This window comes from Pinus tabuliformis, chromosome Q (genome assembly GCF_031772625.1).
Source record: "Pinus tabuliformis cultivar Carrire ecotype Pingquan chromosome Q, CPIR1, whole genome shotgun sequence".
Classification (NCBI taxonomy): domain Eukaryota; kingdom Viridiplantae; phylum Streptophyta; class Pinopsida; order Pinales; family Pinaceae; genus Pinus; species Pinus tabuliformis.
The window spans coordinates 483016451-483034764 of record NC_142296.1 but is presented as its reverse complement, the minus strand read 5'-3'; the positions used below and the strand labels follow the sequence as shown (position 1 = coordinate 483034764).

The 18314-nt window shown below is 37.5% G+C and overlaps 1 pseudogene; it reads right to left on the bottom strand.

The window, feature by feature from the left end:
* LOC149220278 (uncharacterized) overlaps positions 1 to 18314 on the bottom strand; it is a 62813-nt pseudogene that overhangs the window by 43308 nt on the left and 1191 nt on the right.

Sequence of the window (18314 nt, the reverse complement as noted above, 5' to 3'; positions counted from 1 at the left end):
CACCAAAACAAAACAAAAACCCTCTGAACTCAATACCTAGCCTAAAACCTCTTTTCAACAAAGCTAAATCAAAAGAGAGAGCCCTCTCTGATTGTAGGTGGGCTAGAACCTACAATCCAAAGTTGGTTTGTGGTTACCTCGGCCGTATCCCTTACTCCAACCTGGGGACAACCTGAGTGATAACACTATTCTCCAAAAAAGGGCAAAGGCATGACCAATCTTAAATTAAGACTTCCATATATGAACTACTAAATATTCATATTGACCATGCTCGCCCTGAGCACATGCTGTATTCACTGAACATTCTCCCCTTGAGCACATGCCAAAATATCTAACGAATATAAAATGAAGTATATAACTATGACTTTCCTATCAACAAGAACCCATACTTACATTAATCATGCAACCAACTGGGATTACATATTTGACATGATCTGAAAAGTCCATACAAGACTAAATATGACAATTATTATATCATAGACCTTTACATGACCTTTACATCAAATGATATACATGATATTTAAAGACCAAAAGATCTTAAAAGTAACATAATATAACAGCCAGAGTTCCAACAATGCATTATATTCTGCAAGGCTACTGCTCCCCTTGAACATGTGATACCTATTCATATCCAACAACTCATTCATCAAATCATCTTCATCACTTAGATAAATATCAATGAGAAAAACATAACTCAATACCATATCACCAGACTGTACCCATCGTCATCAGACCAAGAGAAATCAAATCATAACTATCAGAAGCATGTCAGAGGGTGATCTTGAGTCTGTCCCCCTATTTTTCTATCAGAGAAAAACATACACATCTCTCTACAAATAAACACGTGTATATACGCAACTATACTTCATGAAACTCATGTATAGCCAGCAACCTTATGATTTTCCACATGTAGACTGAGCAAACTAATTTAACAACAACGTGAAATAGAGACAACTCCCATTTTCTATCTGAGATATTCAAATGCTTCTCTAGCAAGAGGTTTAGTAAATATATCAACAACTTGTTCTTTGGAGGGAACATACTCCAATTTAGCCTTTTTCTCAAGAACTTGTTCTCGTAAAAAGTGATACTTAATAGGAATATGCTTGGTCTTGGAGTGCATAACATGATTTTTCGAAATATTAATAGCACTTGTATTATCACATAGGATGGAGATGGGTGGAGAACATTTGATTTCTATATCTTGTAATGTTTGCATCATCCAAAGAAGTTGTGTGCAACAAGATGTAGTAGCTATGTATTCTACTTCTGATGTAGATAAGGCAATGGAACCTTGTTTCTTGCTGAACCAAGATACCAATCTGGGCCCCATGTAAAATGCACTTCCACTCGTGCTTTTTCGATCATCAACATGTCCAGCCCAATCTACATTTGTGTATGCATGAAGGGTAAGATCTGCATCTTTAGGATACCATAGACAAAAATTTTGGGTGCCTTGGAGATATGTGAATATTCTCTTTACAGCCTGGAGATGTGATTCCTTTGGATTAGCTTGGAAACGTCTAAAAATCCCAACTCCATGCATGATATCTGGTCGAGTACCTGTTAGATAAAGTAGAATTCCATCATATACCTGTACTCTGGTTGGTTTACTACAAGAGAATCATCAATATAACTGAGGCTACATCCAATCATCATGGGAGTACATACAGGTTTACATTTTTCCATCCCATACTTCTTCAGAATTTTCATGAGATATTTTTTTTGAGAGAGAAATATGCCATCTTTTTCTTGTTGTACTTGTAGACCATGAAAATAGGTTAGTTCCCCAAGTAAAGACATTTCAAATTCTTGTTGCATAACAAAAGCAAAGTTTTGACTCATAGATTCTTCATTACTACCAAAAATGATATCATCAACATAAACAACAATAATTATAATTTTCACCCTCAGTTTTTGTGTACAAGTTGTTGTCTGCGGATCCTTTTGTGAAACCTTGTTGTTGAAGATATTTGTCAACACGATAATACCATAACTGTGGAGCTTGTTTTAGCTCATATAAAACCTTTTTGAGTTTGCATACAAGATTTTCATGATTCCCCAAAATGAATCCTCCTGGTTGTTCAATATATAATTATTCTAGATTTCCATTAAGGAAGGAAGATTTTACATCCATTTGATAAACTTTGAAATTTTCAAAACTTGCAAATGCAAGAAACATTCTTATGGCTTCAAGTCTCAATACTGGTGCAAATGTTTCTTCAAAGTCTATACCTTCTTGTTCAGCATAACCTTTACAAACAAGTCTAGCTTTATTCCTAATGACTTCTCCATTTTCATTCAACTTATTTTTGAATATCCATTGTCCCTATAACGTTTTTATCATGAGGCATTGGAACCAATTCCCAAGTATCATTCTTTTCAATTTGATCAAGTTCTTCATTCATGGCCTTAACCCAACATTCGTCTTTACTAGTTTGATTTACATTTTTTGGTTCAATGGTGGATAATAAATCTATATAACTAGAAGATCCTACAAGATTTCTTCTTGTTTGTACCCAGATTCCTTTTCTCTTAGAATTTGAATTTATGGGTGATTATTTTTAACATACCTGGATGGAGTCTTTTCTTCGTTTGATGTATCTTCTTCTATTGCTTCATTAGTTTCTTTTTCTATATCACTGGGACTTGATGTGGGAAAGCATTCATCATCATCCTCTTTTGTTGATGTTACTTATTTGGGCCCTGTGCGTGCTTCATTAATCACAACATCAATGCATTCAACAATTTTCCAAAGTCTCTTATTGTAACATTTGTATCCTTTAATTCTAGATGTTTAACCAAGAAGTATTCCTTCATCTGCTCTAGCTTCAAACTTACCAAGTTTTTCATCATTATTTTTTATGAAACATTTTCTTCCAAAAACTATACAATGCTTTACAGTGGGAGGCTTACCATACCAAAGTTAATATGGAGCTTTATCACTATTCGTGCAAACATGAGCCTAGTTGAGAATATTTACTGTAGTATGTGCAACTTCACCCTAGAAAGTGTGAGGAGTTCCAGACTCATCAAGCATAGCATGAGCCATTTTTTGAACAATTCTATTCATTTTTTCTGCCACACCATTTTGTTGAGGAGTTTTAGCTACAGAAAATTGTCTTTTTATGCCATGTTGCTCACAGAAATCAAATAATTCGTCTGATATGTACTCTCCTCCTCGGTTAGATTTGATACATTTGAGTTTTAGATCTACTTAATTTTCAACTAATTCCTTGATGACTTTAAATTTATCAAATTCTTCATATTTGTGTTTCAAAAGACCGATCCAGCGCATTCTAGAGAAGTCATCAATTAATAAGATATATTATTTTTCTCCACGATGTGACTTTTTCCTTACTAGTCCACACAAATCATTATGTATAAGTTCAAGCAGCTTACATGCTGATACTTCTTTGGAATTGAATTTAACTCTAGTTTGCTTACCGAATTGGCATGACTTACGTATTGTACTTTCGGTATGGCGATATAGGGTAGATCACAAACAACTTTGATCCTGCTTGATTTTCTTATTTGGGAGAAGCTTAGATGTCCCAACCTTCTATGCGATAACCAATTTCCTTCTGCCTTGCCTAGTTAACATTGTTCTTAGCCACCTTTCAATATATACAGATTTCTCGGGGTTCTTGTTCCTTTCATTATGGACTTTTCTATTTCAAGTTCATGAACCAAACATTCTTGTGATTGGAATACCACCTCATTTCTTTGATCACACATTTGGATAACACTCAACAATTTATGCTTCAATCCATCAACATACATAACATTACTAGCTTTAACTTTTTCTTTTAGAAAAAAAAAACCTTTACCCTTAATGACAGTAGGTGAGTCATTTCCAAAAGTAACATTATTTTCTTTCTCTAAAGAATTGTATGAAATAATTTTATCTTTATCACATATCATGTGTTTGGAGAATCCGCTATCAATGTACCATTGATTTTCTTGTCATTTTGCAAACAATTCTATGCCACATATTTTAGACTGTAACTCCTTCCTTTTCCATACCTTAGAATTTTTTGATAGTTTCTCCTTTTGAGATGTTGGCTATAATTTGTTCCTACATTCAGATTCTTCATGACCAAAATTATTGCAAATTGAGCGTTCAATTTCATCTATAATAGGTAAGAAGATATCATAGGAGTTCTTCTTGACTCCTGTCTCATTCCTTTGTTTTCTCACTTCACTAGTCATGATAGTTTTGTATGAAACACATTGAGCAGCCTTATGACCAAAATTATGACACGAGAGGCATTGTCCATGAAAGAAGAAATATTTGTGACCATAGAATATTCTGGTGTTTCTTACCTTTTGACTAGAGCTTTTGTTGTTGTTCATCCTTGGATTGGAGTGAACATGATTTACCTGTGGAATTCCTTTATTATTTTGATAAGGAATATAGTTTTGATGGTTGGGATTTACTGCATTATTGAAGCTTTGCTGACTGATTTTTGTTGTATTACTAAAGCTTTGCTAACTAAACTTTGCTACATTTAGATAGCTTCCAGTGGTAGCTGAAGAATTTTCTGGTTGAGGTGTTTCTCCAGTGTATCCAAGACCTGTCTTCATAACATGAGAGCATTGTACCTTGATAATTTCATCTAAGGTTTAAGATCCTTTAGAAAATCTAAGATTTAGAATTTTTATTTTCTCAAGTTCCTACCTTAGACTTACTACTTCACATTATAACTTCTAATTATGATTTTCTTTTTCTAAGAGTTGATGCGTCAAAGTATCTATGGCCACCTTGTTTTCTTCCAAGAAAATTTTGAGTTGAGTAATTTCTTCAAAGAAATCCTTTTTTTCTAATGCATCCACAAATTTATCATTAGACTAATTAGTATTTTTCTCAAAATCCATGAGTAATTTAATATCTTGATCAAATTCACCTTCTTCACTATTTGACAAGACATCACTATCTTCATGAGTATAATAACTTCTTCTATTGTCAAGCCGTCTCCTATTAATTTTTGCATAATCTATCCCTTTGTCATGGTTTTCTTTATGAGGACATTTAGAAGCATAATGACCAACTCTATCACAAAAAAGACATTTGAAGGGAACCTTACCTCTGAACCTTCTGGTGCCCACTTGAAGTTTCTTTACAAAGTTCACTTCATTTTCTTCTAATATGTATCCTGATTCCTTGCATTCCTCCTTTTCTTTTCCTTTTGCAAATGCTTTAAATGCAGATTATTTTCCTTCTAAGGGACCTCTTTTCCTCATTTCAAAAGCATTCAGGATCCCATGAAGTTGAACAACAGTAAGAGTTTGAAAATCTTGCTTCTCTTCAATGAAAGAAACTTTGATTCAAATTTAGGAGTTAGAGATCTATTGATGATGATGGACCTGCCAACATGTCAAGGGGATCTCCCTGGTAAGAAGTACCAATTAGAACTCAAACTCTTTGGTGTAGGAGTCCTAGCAGTGGGTTGTAAAGCAATGTCGTGACCATAATGTCGCATAGAGGCAAGTAAGATAACTCTGTCAGTAGCAAGGGTGTGACTGCTGCAGTGAGTTAAGGAAGGTGTATGAGAGGTTCTATGTTGGGTCCCTATAATACTAGTGATTACCCCATTACTATTGTATTTATACCCCCTATTTATATTGTTGTGCCCCTATTACCCCCATATTGTTATTTCTGTGCCCCATAGAATCCCTCTATTGTTATTTTTGTGGCTTTATATTATTATTGTTAGGTCGGCTGGATTATATTGTGACTCCTTAGACTCCTATATATAGAAAGGAAGTTTTGTCATTTGTATCATCCAAGAATTTTTCATTTATGTAATGTAAAGGAGGTTGCCCCCTCGAAGAGGCTGAATTCTAAGGCGTGGATCTCTCTTTTCTATCTTTTTGTGAGCTGGTTTCATAACATTTGGTATCAGAGCTTTGGATTCTAGGGTTTCGTTGCTCCAAACAGGTCATCGTGGAATTTTCGCTATAACTTTTTTTCTGTGACGTTTCAGAAGTCGCAAAAAAAACCCATTTGAGAAGAAATCGCGCTGAACCTTGGGTCGAAATTTCAGAGCTTTTTGCACGATATTTGCGGAGATATGATCTGAGGAAGTTGGTCTTTTTGCAGACTCCTGAATTACATTCAAAACAGGTGACCTGGGGAAAATCGTCATAACTTTCTCTCTGGGAATCGGATTGAAATTTTGTAAGAAGGTACAGAAAGAGGACACACTGTAGTTTCTTGTATGTGTGTTTCAGATTCAAAGGTTGAAACAGTGACTCGTGGCACGTCGTACAAGTTCGCTCTACTGAACCAGTCTAAAAGCAAGTCACTGTGGGAGATTTCACATAACTCTTCCTTGGAGAATCCAATTTGGCTCAGACTTGTGGCATTGGAAAGAGGACGCAGAAAGCTACTACAGGTAGCAATTTCAGAATTGTATGATGTGAAATTACAGAGATACATCAGATTCAATATCAGGCTTCTATAAAGTGAAAAAAGGTGTGTAGTTTTTTATTTTTTATTTTTGTGTAAGCTTGGTTTAACGGAATTCAAAGGGCATAGTAAAGCATTATTATCGGTAACTGATGCCCCGAGGAAAGAAAATGCAAACACCTAGTAAGGAACCTGAAAGCTCTAGCATGACTCATGAAGAAGAGGAAGAAATGCTACATGATATATCAAAATTACAAGAACAAGTGCAACAAATGTCACGCTCACAAAAGCTAACAGAAGCTAAAGTAAATGGCGTGGAATCTAAGATAAAGGGCATGGAAGCTAAGATGGAGGATTCTATGGCAAATTTGAAGATAGATTTGAAGACAAACATGGAAGAATTGAAGAAGTTGCTACAAGAAAGGGTCACTAATGGTGAAAAGGTAGTAAAGGAAACTCATGATGAGAACAAAAGAAATGTTAATCATGATTCCATAGACTCTAATGTTGGATCGAAGACTCACCATGTTCCAAAAATCGATATGAGGAAGTTTGATGGCAAGGATCCCGCCACATGGATATTACAGATGGAGCAATTCTTCGATCTCAATAATGTGCAAAACACACAAAAGGTACGTATGGCAACTTTATATTTGGAACCAAATCAGTTTGTATGGTATCAATGGCTTTGTTCTCGTAAACAATTTATCACTTGGGCAATTTTTACGGAAGAATTGATAGCACATTATGAGGATACAAAAAGCAACACTTTTTTTAGCCAATTGATAAGTCTCAAACAAAAGGGTTCAATAATGGAGCACATTGAGGAGTTCCAAAAATTGAACATAAGGGTAAAAGATATTCCAGAGGAGCATAGGATTGATGTGTTCATAGGGTCTTTAAAGGATAATATCCAACATGATGTGCGCCTTTGGGAACCTGATTCATTAGAGAAGGCATTCAGGTTAGCAAGAAAAATGGAAAGCAAAATTATGGCAACTAGGAAGCATACCATTCACAACTATAAAGACGGAAGTGTTGTTTCCCATAGTCTTCCACAACCTACAAGGTTGACACCACAACAATTGGAAGAAAAAAGAGCAAAAGGGCTTTGTTACAATTGTGATAGCAAATACACAAAAGGTCATAAGTGTGCTGAGAAGAAATTATTCTACATAGATTGTGAAGAGGAAGAAGAAAAGGAGCAAGAAAGGTCAAAAGAAGAGGATATATTCCAGGAACAAAGCCTAGATGAAGAAAAAATAAATCCGACCATATCTTGTAATGCATTGGCGGGAATTACCACTCCTCAAACCATCAAGATAGAAGGACAAATCAAGAAGAAAAAGGTAATAGTGTTGATTGATTCAGGAAGCACCCACAATTTTATTCATTGTAGGGTAGCAAAAGAATTGAATTGCTTCCTATATCCAGCACCAGAGTGTCAAGTGATGATTGCAAATGGAGGAACAATAAATTGTTCTGGAAAGTGCCATAATATCAAGCTATCCATGGGAGAATATGTATTGACTAGCCCAATGCTTTCCATTCCAATGGGAGGTGCTGATGTTGTACTAGGAGTCCAATGGCTACAATCCTTGGGTACAATAGCTTTTAATTTTCAAGAACTTTTCATGAAATTTTCTGTGGAAGGAAAGGAAGTTGAATTAAGGGGTATTGCAGGGAAACCAGGAAAGATAATCAGCTCTAATGGCATGACAAAGCTTCTAAAAAAGGAGCAAAGAGGTGTAATTGCACAATTATGTTCGCTAGATGTTTCCACATTGGAATCATCTATTTCTCCAGATCTCCAAAAAGTCTTGGACAATCATTCCAAGGTATTTGAGACTCCCAAAGGTCTCCCACCTATGCGTGATCATGATCATGCTATTCATCTGATTCCAGGAAGTGTTCCTCCAAACATCAGGCCGTACAGATATCCATATGTCCAAAAAAGTGAAATTGAACGTATGGTTGCAGAAATGCTAGAGGCTGGTATAATTCAACCGAGTCAAAGTTCTTTCTCAGCTCCAGTAGTATTGGTGCACAAGAAGGATGGATCATGGCGCATGTGTCCAGATTATAGGGAGCTCAACAAGCTCACTATTAAAGATAAGTTCCCCATTCCTGTTATTGATGAATTACTGGATGAATTGCATGGATCAATTTACTTCACCAAGTTGGATCTTCGTTCGGGATATCATCAAATCAGAATGAAGATTGAAGACATTCCGAAAACGGCATTTAGAACTCATGAGGGTCATTATGAATTTTTGGTCATGCCTTTTGGCCTTACCAATGCACCTTCAACATTTCAAGGTTTGATGAATTCAATTTTCAAACCATTCCTTAGAAAATTTGTGTTAGTATTTTTTGATGATATACTAATCTACAGCAAGTCTTGGAAGGATCATGTTGAACATGTTGACAGGGTGCTACAACTATTGGAGGAGAAACAATTATATGCAAAAAGATCCAAATGTTTCTTTGGAGTCCAGGAGGTGGAATATTTGGGTCATATTGTATCTCATGAAGGAGTTAAGGTAGACCCTAGCAAAATTAAAGCCATTAAGGAATGGAAAATCCCCACATCCATAAAGCATCTGCGAGGATTTCTTGGGTTGACAGGGTATTATCGCAAGTTTGTTAAGAATTATGGGAGAATAGCAGCACCTCTAACAACATTATTGAAGAAAGATTCATTTTCATGGACTTCGGAAGCAACAAAGGCCTTTGAACATCTTAAAGAGGCAATGTGCCAAGCACCGGTCTTAGCTACACCGGACTTCACAAAAACCTTTATTGTGGAATGTGATGCTTCAGGAAATGGAATTGGTGTTGTTCTAATGCAAGATGAAAGACCCATTGCTTTTGAAAGTCGTCCAATCAAGGGAAAGTTTTTAAGCAAAGCTATTTATGAGAAGGAAATGTTGGCAATACTCCATGCACTTAAGAAATGGCGACCCTACCTAATGGGAAGACACTTCAAGGTAAAAACGGATCATGATAGCCTTAAATACTTTTTAGAACAAAGATTATCCTCTGAAGAGCAACAAAAGTGGGTCACAAAGATGTTGGGTTATGACTTTGAAATCATCTACAAAAAAGGGAAGCAAAATGTGGTGGCAGATGCACTCTCAAGAAAGGATGAGGATGTGGAAGCATTGTTGTGTGCCATTTCTATTATCCAACCAGATTGGATAAACGAAGCAAGGGAGGAATGGAAGAATGACGAAGAAGTGTGGGCACTTATTCGAAAGCTACAACAAGATTCCAGTACTTCTGATACATTTAGCTGGCAAAATGATTCGTTATGGTACAAAGATCGCTTATACCTCTGTAAGAATTCCCAGCTAAAACAAAAGATTCTTATGGAATTGCACACTTCTCCCTTAGGAGGGCACTCAGGATTTTTAAAAACTTACCACAGGGTTAAGAAGGAATTTTTTTGGGATGGCCTTAAATCAGATATTCAAAAGTTTGTGGCGGAATGTTTGGTTTGCCAGCAAAATAAAGTTGAAACAATTAAGACACCAGGTCTATTACAACCTTTATCCATTCCAAGCCAACGTTGGGAGGAGGTTTCAATGGATTTTATCACAGGTTTACCCAAGTCTGAGGGAAAGAGTGTCATCATGGTGGTAGTTGACAGACTTACCAAGTATGCACACTTTTGTGCATTATCACATCCATTTAAAGCCAGTACAGTTTCTACTGCATTTATGGAAACAATTCAAAAGCTACATGGAAACCCAAAGATTATTGTAAGTGACAGAGATCCCATTTTCACTGGAAATTTTTGGACAGAATTATTTTCTTGTCTTGGTACTCAGTTAGCTCATAGCTCATCTTATCATCCTCAATCTGATGGGCAAACTGAGATAGTAAACAAATGTTTGGAAGGATATCTTCGTTGCTTTGTATCTGATAAACAGACACAATGGGTCAAATGGTTGCCTCTGGCTGAATGGTGGTATAACACTTCCTTCCATACAGCAACAAAAATGACCCCATTTATGGCACTTTATGGGTATCAACCACCATCCATCACATCATATTTAAGAGAAAATTCTAAGGTTCAGGCAGTGGAACATCACATCGAACATCAACAACAAGTCCTCCAACTCTTAAAGGATAACCTCGTGTTGGCACAAAATAGAATGAAACAACAGGCAGATCAACATCGCAGTGAAAGAAGTTTTGATGTAGGTGATTGGGTATTCCTACGGCTACAACCATATAAGCAAATGTCCCTAAAGCAAGCTAAGAAGGATAATAAATTATCACCAAAGTATTATGGTCCGTACAAGGTGTTGGAAAAGATTGGTACTATGGCATACAAATTGGAGCTTCCTGCAGCTTCTCGATTGCACCCAGTTTTCCATGTTTCATGTTTAAAGAAGGTTATAGGTGACAAGCTCCCAATTCAAACAATATTGCCAGAACTTGACGAGGAAGGAAAAATTATATTGGAACCGGAAGCAATCACAGAAACAAGAACTCGACAGCTACGAAATCGATCAATTTCAGAGTATCTTATCAAGTGGAAGAACTTATCCGCTGAAGATTCCACATGGGAGGATGAGAATTTTATGCAGAAGTATCCAGAACTGCTCAAGCGTTGAGGACAACACTTTTTTGGAGAGGGGCATGTTGGTCCCTATAATACTAGTGATTACCCCATTACTATTGTAGTTATACCCCCTATTTATATTGTTGTGCCCCTATTGTTGGAAATAATACTGAGAGGGGGGGGGTGAATCAGTATTATCAGATCAATCAAACTTTTCAATTTCATACTCAGAAACATATACGCTACTTCAATTAAGTGAACCCGCATGTACACGCTACTGTGTCTAATGAAACTCGCGTATATCCAGAGATCTTATAATTCAGTTAGCTTAATCTTCAGTAAATGCATCAGATCATTATTAAGCATATTAACAGTAAACAGGTGCAGAATAACAGAACATAACATCACACAAGAGCCACACACATGAACACAAAGATATAAGGTGGAAACCCAATGTGGGTGAAAACCACCTGCTGCAAGTCATCTCAATCTTCTTCTTAATAAGAAAATCCTTTTACAATATTTGTACTGGTGCAGTCTTATACCAATACGGGAGCTACAACCCCCTTTGCTCTTGTACTAGCCGATCCATTTACTAGTACGCAGGCTGCTACCTGCTACAATGCTCCAAAGATCTCCTTTAGCTTTTGTACTAGCTTAGATACTAGTACGTAGGTGCTTGCCTACAATCTTCTCACCTCCAGGTACCACGTTTCATCAATTTTCAGACTGGATACACTGAAGCACAACACATAATCTGTAAGGCCACTTTTCATCCAATTTTCATACTGGACCCATAACTATCATTGAAGCTCAAAACAATCATCAAACTCTGAATCACTGAAACCCTGTTAACAACAGTCACCAGAACACAGAGAAGACACAGAACTCTGTAATAACCATCAGATCCATCTGCAACTTCAAATATTAAGATTTACAATGTATACGCTACTTCGATGAATCAAACCCGTGTGTATACGTGCTTTTATCAAAGCAAACCCGCGTACAGATCTAAAAATAATTTCTATCAACTTGCAGCTGTACCAGACATCAATCATACTCATAATACTTATAGAACAATACATGCGTCAGTATGTAGATCTAGAATAAGCATCATAAAGATAGTTCATTTCAAACCATTTGATCCCGATCTCTCCTTAGATCTAGTTCTCCATCAACCGATGAGATCTGATCCCGATCTCTCCTTAGCTCAGATCAAGCAATGCATCATCAACCCATAACCTGCATACTGGATCTCATACTTCTTCAGATATTCAAGACATTTCAGATACCCTTGCCTAATGATTTCCTTCTCCTTATATAGCCTTAGGCCTTGCTCAATATCAAGAGCCAAAACCATAGTAACACAATACCATCAACTTCAAAACTAGGGATCGACACGCCCGTCGAGACACAATGGTCCGAAACCATAGGCACAACTTCCAAGGACTAACCGCCATGGACCAAAGGTACTTTTCCACATACACGCGCTTTTGCTGAAGCCAACATGCGTGTACACGCGACTTGGGCTTAACGAACCTGCGTGTATGAACTTTCTCTTCTTCTTATAGTCTGATCATCAATTCCTTGCTGCTGACCTTCTGTACTATGATTTGTCATCAGTGAGGTTTGCCATCAAGGACAACACTTATCTCATAATGCCAACAATCTCCCCCTTTGGACTTGATGGCAAAGCTAACTTGTCACACTTAGAATTAGTATCTGATTCCTTTGAGCTGTCCTCCATCAGTCACATCTGATATCTCTTCTGAAGATTCATCATCTGATTCCTTTGAGCTATCCTCCATCAGTCACATCTGATATCTCGTCTGAAGATTCATCCAGTTATACATAAGTGAGATATTCTTCCATCAGTCACATCTGATATCTCTTCTGAAGATTCATCATCTGATTCCTTTGAGCTATCCTCCATCAGTTACATCTGATATCTCGTCTGAAGATTCATCCAGTTATACATAAGTGAGATATGAGAGGGTTGCCATCAAGTACAACACATGCATCATAATGCCAACAATCTCCCCCTTTGGACTTGATGGCAACAACACCAAATCACTCTCCCCCTTTGACATCAAGGGCAAAGGGGTGGACCAAGATATTCTCTTCCTTTGCTGAATCATTCCACTGTCCATACTCCCCCTGAGTACCTGCTGAAATCTCTGAATAATCTCCCCCTTTGTATATGCCAAGGTGTACCAATCTGTCAATGCTCCCCCTGAGTACATGCCAAGTCTCTGTACTGCTGAAGTGTGCTGTTCATGCTCTTCCTGACTGTAGGCAAGATCTGCAAAAGATGTTCTTCAAGAAGAACATGACTCTATACATCATAAAAGACCTTCCTATCACCAAAGACTCATACATACATCCATCTCTCAACTAAGTGAGGATATACAAAAATTGACTCATCCACCCAACCAAGTGGGGATACATCAAAAGTTTACATATGACAACCAATCATATTGCATCAATCATCCCAGGCATAGTGGGGAAACCAAAATAGGCCGTTACATGACCTTGACACCATAAAAGAGATATCACAAGAGAGATATATGACATAGAGACAATAGATCTAGACCAAGACTTATGAAAGTCACCAGCAGCATCTGATAATCACCATTCAGATCAGCAACCAAGAGATCCTTCTGTTCTCCTTTCGCCTTTGTTCCTCCTGAAATCAACACCAAATGTGAACTAGAACCAAAAGCTTTAAGATAATGCCAACAATGCATCATTGGAAGATTATCTGCTCCCCCTGAACCTGTGCCAGATGATCTCTGTCAGACCTATATCAGACTTTTTGCAACCAACATCTGTCCCTGCTGATTTCCTTCAAATCTCCATATACGCGTCTGTATACACATAAACAGGCGTATATACGCATATATCCTTTACGCAACACGCGTACACAATATACGCGACTATCCCCTTGTAAACCGGCGTATGCACGCGGATATCCTTTAAACAACACGCGTACACAAATTTCCATATCAGCAACCTGTAAATGTCATGTAGAGAATAGGTCATCAACCTATAACAAGGTATGTCTGCATCAATTCATCCCTTTGAACAGAATTCAGAGTCATTCACATTGTATCATGTGTGAAACCACCATAGCCATTTCATCAAGCTCTACATGATCCAAGTATCATTACTTGGGAACATCTGCATCAATCAACATATGTAAGGATCAACCTATCATCATATAGATAAGAACTCATCACCATGTCTTCAATAAAGCAACTTTGAGTAGTCATCCATGTATCAGCACTATGTATCTTGAGCTCAAATTCTTTTGACAAAGATTCTTGATATCATCATCAGCAACAATCCTTATCCGCATGAGTGCCTGCATCATAACTGTATGATATTTATGCATATGACAACAGCAGTATATAAGTGACTCATCATCAAGTGAGGAAGATGTGTATTCAAGCTTTGTACTTCTCCTTGTTCTTATGAAGATCACCATGTAAGCACCATATATGCATCATCAAAGAATCAACCATAAATCTGATCTGAACATCTTCTATGTAACTCCAAGAATCAAATGAGAGTTTATCATAGACAACTCACAATAGCAAGATATATCATTTAGCCATATAAGAATCATCACCAAGGATTATTAACCATAATGCCAACAATGAATTACTAAAGGCATATGCTCCCCCTCAACCAGTGCCATCTGTTAGATCTGATCATGCATAAGCATCAAAACATCATCATCCTCAAGTTAGGATTAAAACACTTCTAGACATCATACAAGTACCAAAACATTTCCACGCATCCTCAGCAGACTGAAGCTATTAACCAATAGAGCAAATAATGGACTGAATCATATCAGATCCCTTTTCTGAGCCTGTGCCCACTGCTTTTCCTCAGACTGATATATACGCGACTTTGCAGTGTCGAACTCGCGTGTATACGCGACTTCCCTTTAAGGAACTTGCGTATGAGATTCAGGACACTGAAGGTTTACACTTTCAGCTCCCCCTGAGTCTGATATGTCTATGCTGTGCTGTGTCTCAGTACATTGTGCTGACTATACTTCCTTCTTCCTCCATATCTTCAAGTGTGATGAGGTTTTCTCCTTTTGATGTGATGTCCATCCTTTGTTCCTGCATTCCTTTGCTATATGTCCAAGCTTGTTACATGCATAACATCTTACATGTTTCATATTTCTCCTGTAGCAATCAGCAGCTTTGTGACCATACATATTGCAAGCAAAGCAATATCCATTAAAGTACCTTGATTGAGATGACCTGTCCGCATAATAGTCTTGAACTCTTCTTCTTCTACATCTAGCTGCAACATGTCCAAGATTATGACATACATAACATTCAATATTATTCATAGGAGGAGTAAAAGATTTTCTTTGAGGAGCCTTTTTCTTTGATTGTTGATGGGGTTGACCTTTCATCTCCTTGTTGATCATTTTAGTTTTCTCTTTAGAGTTCCTTGCCTCACCTTGTGAGCTAGATTGACCTTCAACAGATTCATGAAAACCAAGACCAGTCTTGATAGCAGGAGACCTTTGACTATTAAGAATATCATCCAAGGCTTTAGTACTATCTTGAAATCTCAAAAGTTTATCCTTTTCTTCTAATTTACCTTTCAAGATATTTACCTCAACTTGAAGTTGTTCCTCCTTTTCTAGACATTGTTTCTTCATGTCTTCTCCATCTTTCCTTCCTTCTTCCAACTGATGCCTTAGTTTGAGAATCTCCTTTTCTTGTTCTTCATTCAGATCCTGCTGTATTTGACGAACTCGGAAGGCACATTCTAGTTGAGATTTTAAGCTGGTGACTTCGTTTTCTTGTTTTGCAGTAGCTTGGAGTAGATCTGTATTCTGCTTCTTTGATTCTTCAAGATCTCCTTTTAGTGAGAGGATTGTAGCTTCAAGATTTTCATAGTAGCTGGATCTATCTTTGAGTTTCTTGATGGTTGTGTTTTTGTCATTGACTTCATTTCTTAGAGAAGTTGCTTCAACCTGCAACTTTTGATATTTCTCCTTGAATAACTCTCGTTGAGCCTTAGCAGTATCATCCTTTATGTTCAGAAGATCTTCTTGAGTTCTAATTTTGCTTCTTAGTCTTCTAAATTCTGCTTCTATCTCATTTCCTTCTTGTTCACCCATAAGAGCAAGTTCAGTAGTTTCACTATCACTTCCATCTGTCTCACAAGGAAATATGGCTGGAACATCAGAGGATAACACATTCATACCTGATAATGATTCTGAATCTGATTCTGAATCTGAAGAGCTTCTTATACCCAATCCCCAATCGACTCTCCCACTGTCATAGATCTTCTGAGATGTCTTCTTCTTCTTATGAGCTTTCTTCTTAAGCTTCTTTCCCATTGTTCCACGGATCTCCTTCAAGCGATCAAGCTTCTACCAAAGGACCTGCTCCGATACCAATTGTTGGAAATAATACTGAGAGGGGGGGGGTGAATCAGTATTATCAGATCAATCAAACTTTTCAATTTCATACTCAGAAACATATACGCTACTTCAATTAAGTGAACCCGCGTGTACACGCTACTGTGTCTAATGAAACTCGCGTATATCCAGAGATCTTATAATTCAGTTAGCTTAATCTTCAGTAAATGCATCAGATCATTATTAAGCATATTAACAGTAAACAGGTGCAGAATAACAGAACAGAACATCACACAAGAGCCACACACATGAACACAAAGATATAAGGTGGAAACCCAATGTGGGTGAAAACCACCTGCTGCAAGTCATCTCAATCTTCTTCTTAATAAGAAAATCCTTTTACAATATTTGTACTGGTGCAGTCTTATACCAATACGGGAGCTACAACCCCCTTTGCTCTTGTACTAGCCGATCCATTTACTAGTACGCAGGCTGCTACCTGCTACAATGCTCCAAAGATCTCCTTTAGCTTTTGTACTAGCTTAGATACTAGTACGTAGGTGCTTGCCTACAATCTTCTCACCTCCAGGTACCACGTTTCATCAATTTTCAGACTGGATACACTGAAGCACAACACATAATCTGTAAGGCCACTTTTCATCCAATTTTCATACTGGACCCATAACTATCATTGAAGCTCAAAACAATCATCAAACTCTGAATCACTGAAACCCTGTTAACAACAGTCACCAGAACACAGAGCAGACACAGAACTCTGTAATAACCATCAGATCCATCTGCAACTTCAAATATTAAGATTTACAATGTATACGCTACTTCGATGAATCAAACCCGCGTGTATACGTGCTTTTATCAAAGCAAACCCGCGTACAGATCTAAAAATAATTTCTATCAACTTGCAGCTGTACCAGACATCAATCATACTCATAATACTTATAGAACAATACATGCGTCAGTATGTAGATCTAGAATAAGCATCATAAAGATAGTTCATTTCAAACCATTTGATCCCGATCTCTCCTTAGATCTAGTTCTCCATCAACCGATGAGATCTGATCCCGATCTCTCCTTAGCTCAGATCAAGCAATGCATCATCAACCCATAACCTGCATACTGGATCTCATACTTCTTCAGATATTCAAGACATTTCAGATACCCTTGCCTAATGATTTCCTTCTCCTTATATAGCCTTAGGCCTTGCTCAATATCAAGAGCCAAAACCATAGTAACACAATACCATCAACTTCAAAACTAGGGATCGACACGCCCGTCGAGACACAATGGTCCGAAACCATAGGCACAACTTCCAAGGACTAACCGCCATGGACCAAAGGTACTTTTCCACATACACGCGCTTTTGCTGAAGCCAACATGCATGTACACGCGACTTGGGCTTAACGAACCTGCGTGTATGAACTTTCTCTTCTTCTTATAGTCTAATCATCAATTCCTTGCTGCTGACCTTCTGTACTATTATTTGTCATCAGTGAGGTTTGCCATCAAGGACAACACTTATCTCATAATGCCAACAATCTCCCCCTTTGGACTTGATGGCAAAGCTAACTTGTCACACTTAGAATTAGTATCTGATTCCTTTGAGCTGTCCTCCATCAGTCACATCTGATATCTCTTCTGAAGATTCATCATCTGATTCCTTTGAGCTATCCTCCATCAGTCACATCTGATATCTCGTCTGAAGATTCATCCAGTTATACATAAGTGAGATATTCTTCCATCAGTCACATCTGATATCTCTTCTGAAGATTCATCATCTGATTCCTTTGAGCTATCCTCCATCAGTTACATCTGATATCTCGTCTGAAGATTCATCCAGTTATACATAAGTGAGATATGAGAGGGTTGCCATCAAGTACAACACATGCATCATAATGCCAACACCTATTACCCCCATA